Source organism: Lampetra planeri, chromosome 7 (genome assembly GCF_965212315.1).
Source record: "Lampetra planeri chromosome 7, kcLamPlan1.2.h2, whole genome shotgun sequence".
NCBI lineage: Eukaryota > Metazoa > Chordata > Hyperoartia > Petromyzontiformes > Petromyzontidae > Lampetra > Lampetra planeri.
The window spans coordinates 13,172,730-13,182,197 of NC_136113.1; the positions used below are offsets into that span (position 1 = coordinate 13,172,730).

At 53.1% G+C, this 9,468-nt stretch overlaps 1 protein-coding gene across 1 annotated transcript in view; it reads right to left on the reverse strand.

Annotated features, from left to right (window-relative positions):
* LOC144720167 (uncharacterized) overlaps positions 1-1,099 on the reverse strand; it is a 5,614-nt gene extending 4,515 nt beyond the window's left edge. The window contains exons 1-2 of the mRNA XM_078596673.1: positions 995-1,099; positions 1-70 (exon numbers count right to left, since the gene is read on the reverse strand). The exon at positions 1-70 is cut by the window's left edge and continues 263 nt beyond it. The gene's annotated coding sequence lies outside the window, so the exon portion shown is untranslated. The remainder of the gene's footprint in view (positions 71-994) is intronic.
* Between the last annotated feature and the right edge of the window lie 8,369 nt (positions 1,100-9,468).

Here is a 9,468-nt window from a genome sequence, read left to right on the forward strand (position 1 = left end):
GTGCGCCAGATTTCTGAGGCTGTTCCCCACTTGTGCAGGGAGTGAGACAATCGGGAGCTGACTTGCTGATCTGTGGGGTAAAGACAACGTAATAATTTATCTTTTTATTTCTAGAACGTGGCACTTTCATCCACATATAACTTAGCAATCACATCATCAAGACGCAGATCACCTTTCCAGCGCCGCGCACAATGTGTTTCCCCCACGTAATATTGAGTCGCAATGCTCTTTTTTCCCCAGAAGATTCTGCTTTAAGAGTGTTAGACCGTGGGCTTTTTCTTGTTTGGGTTTTTTTGTGTTAGGTTCTGGGAGCAACACTGCAGTGCTCAGATAAAAACCCTGTGCCTAAGAGGGGACAATGCGAAACACGTTACGACCCAGACAAGCTGTTAAGAAACATTTCCGCTGTACCGCCTGTAAGACGTGAACCACTGAAATAGATCAATTGTTCCGGCACGACCCCCGAGTCTGGATGGCGGTGGGGGGGGGATGTGTGTATGTTGAACTTCTTTTTGCACCGTACGTAGCCAACCGCGCTGATCTAAGGTGCTGGGGGAAGGCCAACAAAATAAAAGCAGTTCCAAAAAAAAATTAACCCGTAAAAACAAAGTTTTTCACTCTAAATCCTTTATATGCGTGGCATCGGGGCGGCTAGAGTCCTCTCGTCCTCTGGCTTGAGATGGCTGCCACCTATGGGTCAGATGATTGTGTGCCAGCATTAACCAATTGGTAAATAAATATTTTTAAAAAATTCCCTAAACAGTGTAAAATTTTGGAAAAATTTTTTCACGAAAATTCATTGTCACGCACAACGAGTCTGTGTGCAAAATGTCAGCTCGATTGGATCACGGGAAGTGGGTTAAAAAACGACCGAAAGATTTGCACGGTCCTAAGCAAGCAAGCAAGCGAACTTAATATAAAGGATTTAATAACGAGTTTTCAATGGAGGAGATTTCGGGATGGGGAGACAGGGAGCGCTGCTGGCAGCTCGTACCTGCGGGATCGCGGGGTCCCCCTCGCAGGACCGGGCCCCCTTCCTTCGCCTCAGGCTGCCCAGGAACGAGGAGAGGAGACCCCCTTTGCCCCAAAAGCGCCCACGGGCTGCTTGCTATGGGGGTACATCATCACCATCATCGCCATAATCACCATCATCATAATCATCACCATCATCATCACCGTCATCATCGTCATCATCACCATCGTCATCATCACCATGATCATCATCACCATCATCATCACCATAATCACCATCATCATAATCACCATCATCACCATCACCAACACCATCGTCATCATCACCATGATCATCACCATCACCATAATCATCATCGTCATCACATCACTCATTATATATCATTGTCGTTATCAGCTCACTCATCATCATCATCATCACTGTTCTAGTAGTGGTCATCGTTGACTGACCATGATCAGTCATTATTATTATTTACACCGCACTTCCCATGCGGTACAGCTGATGAAGGCGCCAGAACAAAGGGGCTTTTGGGATACTCCGAAAGGAAGAGACGCAGACTACGACGTTCACAAATCAATGCAGTAGAGACGACACACACACATACAAACTTTAAACTGCTAACACGTGCTTGGGAGTGGCACTCCTCTTAAGCTGTTTATGAGCCACGTGTTGAACTGATGAATTGCGAGAGTGCGTTAATGATCACGGAAGTCCATTGTCATCATGACCAGCAGAATCACTACCAACACTGCCAACACCATCAACACCAACACCACAATCATCACCCAGACAACCACCACCACCACTCTCCTCTGCATCATTATTTGCCCTCATCAATATCAATCATCCTCAATCTCAATCATTGGCTATATACGCATGTTGGACTTCTTTCGCACCGTACGTAGCCAACCGCGCTAATCGTAGGTGCGGCGATACGTATTCATTATGAATCCTCATGTCGTCACGGCTAAAATCATTGGCGAGTGACATCTGAACCGGTCTTGCCCACCAGTATGATCAAGTAGTTTGGTCAGACAACCCCTATGACCGGCACATTTCGGGGAAGCCTTCATCCAGTGGTGACATTGAAAATAGCTGGAATCAATTTATTTTATTTTCCCATCATCCAATCACCTTGCCGGGTTCCTCCACGGTCTCGCACGGCGAAGACCCCAAATCAAGCGGCGGTGGTGATTTCACCTCCTTCACCTCGTCCTGCTCCTCCTTCACCTCCGCCTCCTCCTCGGGGCGGAGGAGATGACGTCCGCCGCGGCTCGCCGTCGTCCCAGCCGCGTGCTCTCGGCGACCTCTGGGATCTCGGGGGTCACCGCGGGGGGCTGCGGGTCCCCGCAGCTTCGTCACGACGCACCCCACGCGCGGCGGCAGCACCACGAGACCCCAGGAGGAAGCTCTCCGCCCCCCACCGCTCGCGGCGGCGGCGGTGCGGCTGCCGCGCGGGTCCAGGGGCGGCAGCGCGGGCTGCGAGCGCGCGGCCGGCAGGGGTCGCGTCGAGGTCATGGCGGGGTCAGAGTCCGACGCGCGAGGGCGGCTGCCCCCGTGCAAGCTCGCGAACCTTCCCCGTGCCGAGCTCGAGGCCACGGTGACCTCCGACCCCTCGCTGTCCGCTGGCGTCCGTCCCCCGCTTCGGTCTCTTCCCGAGGGGTCGCCGCAGGCTTCGCGGGGGTCCTTGACCGGCCCCCGCGAACGTGATGACGACGAGGAGGAGGATGAAGACGACGACGACGACAACGAAGGAGCCGTCTCGTGAGACTCCGCAGACCGATCGCCGCTGCGCGCTCGCGGCTCAACGTCGCCACCAGCATCGCGGCCGCCGCTCTCGGCTTCGGGTCGCACGCGCTCGTCCCCGGCCGTCGCTTCCTTCCCTGCGCCTGGAGGGTCGCCGCTGGGGGTTGGCGGCGGCTGGGTCGTGGGGGCCCCCCGCGGGTCCTGCCGTCCGCCCCTTCGCGCCCCCCACAACGGCAGCAGCGGCGGAGAGCGAGCGGGGGCGAGGGGTCTCCCTCGGCGACCCTGCGGGAAGGCATCGTCGTCACCACCACCACCACCACCATCTTCATCACTATCATCGCCTCCGATTAGCACGGTTGGCTACGTACGGCGCGAAAGAAGTTCAACATACATACATTGTAATCATGCAAAAAATCGTCGTCGTCGTCATCGTCAACAGCGGCAGCATTTGCCCATGCCCGAATCTCGCTGACCGCGTGACGATTTGTGGCTGACCTCGCAAGCCAAGCGGGTTTGAGCCTGGTTAGCGGTTGGGACAGCAAACTGTCTGGGAATACTGGGGTTGGTCGGCTTGGGCTGCTCGGTCGCCAGGAGATGGCGGCAGTGCAGCAAGATTCCTGTGTGCAGCGTGCCGTGGTCCCCCTGCTTGTTTGCGGGAGCTCTGGGTCCCTCTCCCGCGCGAAGCCAAACGCTCATTGATGTGCGGTCGCGAGCAAGGCACAATCTGACACCCCATGCCCTGCTAGCTCGCCATGGTGGATTCCTTTTGTGGGATGGTGACGCCGTGAATTGGTAGCCCACCGTCGCAATTCCTGGGGTCTCGTCCGTTCCAGCTCCCTCTTCACATTCTCATTGCGAAGTCAAGCATCATCACAGATTTGCCCCCATTGCTTCCTCTCATCTATTTTATTCACCTCATATCCACCATTACATTCACATGTTGTAGCGTTCTGAATTCTCTGTAAAGCGCCTTACTTCAGGCGCTATGTAGATTCCCTTAAAACAAGATATTGGCCGAGCATCCTTAGCATTGCAGAACCCTCCTGAGAATTAGCCCCAACACTCAGTGAGGCTTTCCTGGGTAAACTAAAGTGCATCATCATCATCATTATTATCATTATTCTTATAACCGGGGACGTGGAAGTGGGGTCATTCTCAGCAATCCTGTCTCTCACTGTGACCACAGGCACGCAAGCGGGCAAATTCCACATCCGCCGTCGGGGACAAAGTCTGCGCGCTTCTCCCATCCCTCGCCTCTGCGTCTCCTCCCGTCTCGCACGGAGGCACGGCCACACGCGTGAATTCTCCTCCACTCTCGGGGCCAGTGTCTCGCTCTGCGTCTCTCTCGCCCCCCCCCCTCTCTCTCCCACTACTCTCACGGACCCCCCCCCCCCCCATGTGTGCGCGTGTGTTCCCGCTCACTGTCTCTCTCGCTTTCTCTCTCTCTTATCTCTCCCCGCCTCACTCTCTCACGCACTGACACGTGCGCGCAGCCACACACACACACGCGCGTGAATTCTCCTCTCCTCTTGGGGATAGTGGCAGGGCCGGCACCTCCGGCACGCGCTCCCAATTAGGAAAGGGAGGTGGGGGTGGGGTGGACTTGAAAAGATTCCCACATTTTCTCCACATACCCCTCCCGCCCGGCCTCCCCTCCGCTCTGGCAGGGTGATGGCGAGTGTCAGTGGTAGTGCTGGTTCTGGTAGTGCGATGGTGATGTTGATAATGCTAGTGGGGATGTGGTACGGGTCGCCAAGAGATGTTAACTCCCTCGCCAGGGATGCAGGAGGTCTTGGGTTCGATCCCGAGCCTGATGCCTGCTGCTGTATATTTGGAGTTTGCGTGTTTCTCTCTCCCCGTAGTGGCGAGGATTTTTCTCCCGGTCCTCCGGTTTTCCCCCTCCGCATTTAGAAACGTGCCCTTCGAGTATGCGGCCGCTGTAAATTGCCACGCGATAAGCCACTCATCGCTGAGCGATCGTTCGTGGCCGGGTCACTTCTGAAAAAGAGCTTTATCGCTCAGTGGGCCTTACCTTGTAAACAAATAAGAAAAACACAGTTTAACGGTAGTTTATAATAGATATTTAAAGTAGATTTTTGATTTGTTACACTGATGACACGGGCATGGCCAGTTGCCTGGCTAATTTTACACGGGAGATCCTGGGGGGGGAGGGGGGACGCGGGGGGGGCGTCTCCCTCCACCTGCCTGGCGATGAGAGACGTCTGCCAGTTGCTCCGCCGTGCGATTTTTGTTTCTTCACCCCCCCCATCCCTCCTCTCGGAATATTTATTTATTTACATATTTGCTTCATGTCTTTACCCCCAATCCTCCCCCCCCCCCAATTTTTTTTTACGATTGTGCGTTTCGGGGGGCGACGCTGCGGAGATGCAGAATCCCCGTCTGGAACCCTCGCGGAGGCCGTGAGTCACGCCCCCCCAACTTTACGATCTCTCCAAACAAACCTCCCGCGATGACCACATCCGTAAACAGCTGTGTGTGGCCTTAACATGCAAAAACAAGATATATAACAGGTGACGTTTCTTCATAACAAAAAATACTACTAAGAAATTGATGTATTAATTTGCTGTGAACAAGAGCCATTGCCCGAAACGTCGCCTATTATGTTTTTTTCCACTGATGCGGTTAATAAAAAAATTGCTCTATCTTTTCAATTTGTGCTGCAATAAATGTAATTCTTTCGCCAGATTGAGAAGATAATGCAAAGAATAAAAAAAAATTAAGAGCTAGTTTGCAGAGGTCTGTTCGTCAGTCCAACTTTACTCCTGTCGATTGCAAACATGTTGTAAGGCATGTACAATAAATACGGGGAGTGGCTTTTAAAGTTGTATAATCTCCTGTATATGTAGATGCCACTGGTTCTTCACGTTCTGCAGATGTAGATGCCACCACCATCCTCTATTGCGCGGCAGTTGAACTCACGACTCTCGGTCAGAATTGGTAACTGGACATATGGACAGGTTTGTTCGTATCTCTGACAGTTCGTAAGTCGAATGTTCGCAAGTAGAGGAGTCTCTGTGCAGGACTTTACATACAACATTTCTCACGTAGCAGTCATCGATGATGAGAATGATATTGGTGCTGTTGCTGTTGGTGCTGTGGATGATCATGATGATGATGATGATAATGGTGCTGATGATGATATTGGTTCTGCTTCTGATGATGATATCGGTGCTGCTGATGATGACGATGACAATGGTGCTGATGATGATAATGGTGCTGATGATGATGATGATAATGTTGCTGATGATAACGATGATAATGGCGCTGCTGATGATGACCATGATAATGGCGCTGCTGATGATGATGACGATGGTGCTGCTGATGATGACGATGATATTGGTGCTGATGATGATGACGATGATAACGGTGCTGCTGATGATGACGATAATAACGGTGCTGATGATGATGACGATGACAATGGTGCTCATGATGATGATGACGATGATATTGGTGCTGCTGATGATGATGACGATGATAATGGTGCTGCTGCTGATGATGATGACGATGATAATGGTGCTGATGATGATGACGATGACAATGGTGCTGATGACTATGATAACGATGATAATGGTGCTGCTGATGATGATGACGATGATTATGGTGCTGCTGCTGATGACGATGTTCTCACCTGCTTGCCTCGGGACCTGGTGAGCCAGGAGTAGGCGCACGTGGGGCCGTTCGGCGCCCCATTGCGCCCCTTGCACGGGGCACCCTGAGAGAGAGAGAGAGAGAGTCACGTGAGGAGCAGCGACAGCAAGTGGAGAGAGGTCATCAAGCAGACTGCTTGTTGTTGTGTTTAGTTTGTTGTCCTCTCGATTAGCACGGTCGGCTACGTACGGTGCGAAAGAAGTTCTACGCACGTTCCTACAGAACAAATTCAGGCCCCAGGTGCAATCAAGGGGACTCATGAGAACGCGGGATTGTCGCTGTTCTACTCAGAAAAAACTTCACCGAGTGTCTCGTGACACTTGTTTTCAAGAGGGTCCTGCCGAGTTGTTTTGTTGTTCTTGTTGTTGTTGTTGTTGCTGTCGGGGAGCGATGGTGGTTGCTGTTACGTGCGATCCCAATTGAGCAATTTTAAGGTATTTTTTTTCTCTTTCTTACATTTGGCAAATTTGAAATTGTCATTGGGATCTTTGGCCAATGCCAGTTACGTTCACAGAGGTGCACACACATCAGCTCAAATCGACAGGCATATAAACACTTACACAGCGAAGCGTCATTCTAATAACGCGATTCTGTGTAGAATCAGCCTCAACTGAAAAGCTGCTGCCGCTGCAGCTGCGTGGTGTCATACTCTTAGGTTCTTTCGGTAAAGTCACGTAAGTAAAAATTTTAAATAAAAGTTAATAAAAGTAATAATGGAAATAAAATAAAATAATAAATCACGACGTTTCGGAGGCAACACAAGTCTCCGTCATCAGGTGGGACCGTCACAGCTAAAATTACTACACCGCGTGGTGCAGTGCAAGTCAACGGAAACTTTGCCTCCAACATTCTGCTCAGGGCTACACGGGGCATCTTTGTTGTGGGGTTGGAAAGGGAGGGGGGTGCAGCGGTTAGCGCTACGAACCCGGCGACCCGAGTTGGATTCCCGCTCACGGCCAACTCCGGTGACGATTATTCTGAACCGGTCCTGGGCCTCCCCTAGGTCGACTCAGCCTCAAATGAGTACCTGGTGCGGTGTGTAATAAACATCGCTACTGGCGAGACAAAGGCGGCCGGGCGTAGTGCTGGCCACCCACCCACCCCCAGACGCACCGTGACGCAGACTCCAGCCGCGCAGTCCAGAGCCCCCCCTCCGACCCCGTCCGCGCCCCCCAAAGGGGGCCGCGTAGGGGGCGAGGGGAGGGGGCGGCTGGGCCCCCGCGGGAGCCCCGAGAGGTCCGTGCCGAGGGGGGTTCCTTCTGTCGTGGATTCGACTGTGGGGTGCGGAGCCTCCCGGCCGTACCCGAGGAGTCCCGTCATCAGCTCAGACCAGTGGACTGGGGGGAGGAGGAGGGGGGGGGGGGCATGAGTGCAGTGCAGTAAAATCAACTGTTGTACTGTATCGCTACGCTCCCGCGTCTGTAATGACAACAATAACTCTGAGGTGGGCGGATCGAGATCTCCTCCTCGGCATTCCCAGAAGGAAGCTCAAGTCAATGGGTGATCTTCTGGGCCTTCTCTCCCGTGACACCCGAACTGTGGAACTCGTTGGGCCTTCTCTCACGTGACACCCGCAATGTGGAACTTTCTGGGCCTTCTCTCACATGACACCCGCACTGTGGAACTCTCGGATATCTATCTGACTTGGGTAATTTAAACCATGTAGCCATGTTCAAGTTTTCATCATCGCACGTTGATGGTAATAAGATGAATCTGCTTTCCCCGGTATTGGACATTTGTGGGAATAAAATAGAGATTCGTAGCTCATCGGATTTCTCCAGGATAAATAAAGATGTCCCATTCTGAAAGTAGTCTTATTGCCCAGTTGAGATGGACCGAGACCGGGTGCCTCGCCCGTGAAATGTTCGCCCCCGCGTCCCCCTGCAAGCTCTGCCGCTTCCTCCTCAACAACAAACAGAGGACACAAGGCAGGCGTTTGACTGCCCCTTTTCTTCATGTCTAGGGGACATGACACGTGCTCTTTCGTCAAAAGTCAAAGCGGGTTTCTGCTCAAACGAGCAGCGAGGCTTTGGTGTTCATCTCCTGCGTCACAGTCTACGAGCTAGTGCGTGGACATCCCTCATTCCTATGACGGCGACGAGTCTGTCCATTTGACAGCCACAATACGGTGCTCGTTTTATCGATCCCCAGAGAGAGAGGGGGGGGGGGCTGAGTGAACACCTCCAACTCGCTATCCCTCTGAGCCGCCTGAGCTGGCTATTTAAGTAACAGATTACTCGAATAATTATCATCGGAGAGCACGAAAACAGTCGGTACTCTTAAAGTACCGCATCGGGCTTAGCACGTGCACGGGAGCCGATTGGTGAGGCTTGGTGACGTCACAGGGATCATCGGCCTCGCGTCACGCCAGACGTCACGTGTTGGGGGTTTCTCGCCTTTCTCGAGGCAGGATGGGTTGGGCGGCCACCGATATTTAAAGGGATCCGAGTATTTGACCACAGAATATATGCAAGTGAAGTACCGGTGAAGACGCTGGACACCCAGGTTGAGGCACACGTATATTTATTTCAGCTTGTCGGTACAGGACAACACTAGAGGGGGTAGCGGCCCCCTCACCCGGATAACTGGGGATACCCCCTAGCTAACCTCACCTATCCCCAAGTCCTCCACTAACGGGCTAGGGGAGGCTAACTGGCCCGACACTGGTGAGTCGGGCTACGGTCTCCGGAGTCCCAGGGTCTAACCCTGGTTCACGGAACCACGCCTCTGGCTCGATCCTCTGCAGCCCTGACAAGGGCGGCGTCGAGGGGAGTCCAGGGCTCTAGCTAGAGGATCTTCACTCTTCCTCCTTCGTTCCCAGACTGAGCCCCGAGCTCTCTCTGTCCTCCCCCTTTATACCCCTCACCAGGATCCCAACCCCCCAGGCTGCCTGACGCGGACGTCGTTGCGGGCACCCCCCGTGTACTCCCGTAACTCCGCCCACTGTGTTTGTTACCCATTGGATCGTATGCACTTACAGCCCTCCCGTAACAGCCCTACATCACCCCCCCCATTACAGCTCGCAGCCGTCCCGGCTGCAACAATTCCAAATAAAGGAACATTTACCCCTCGACCCCGTG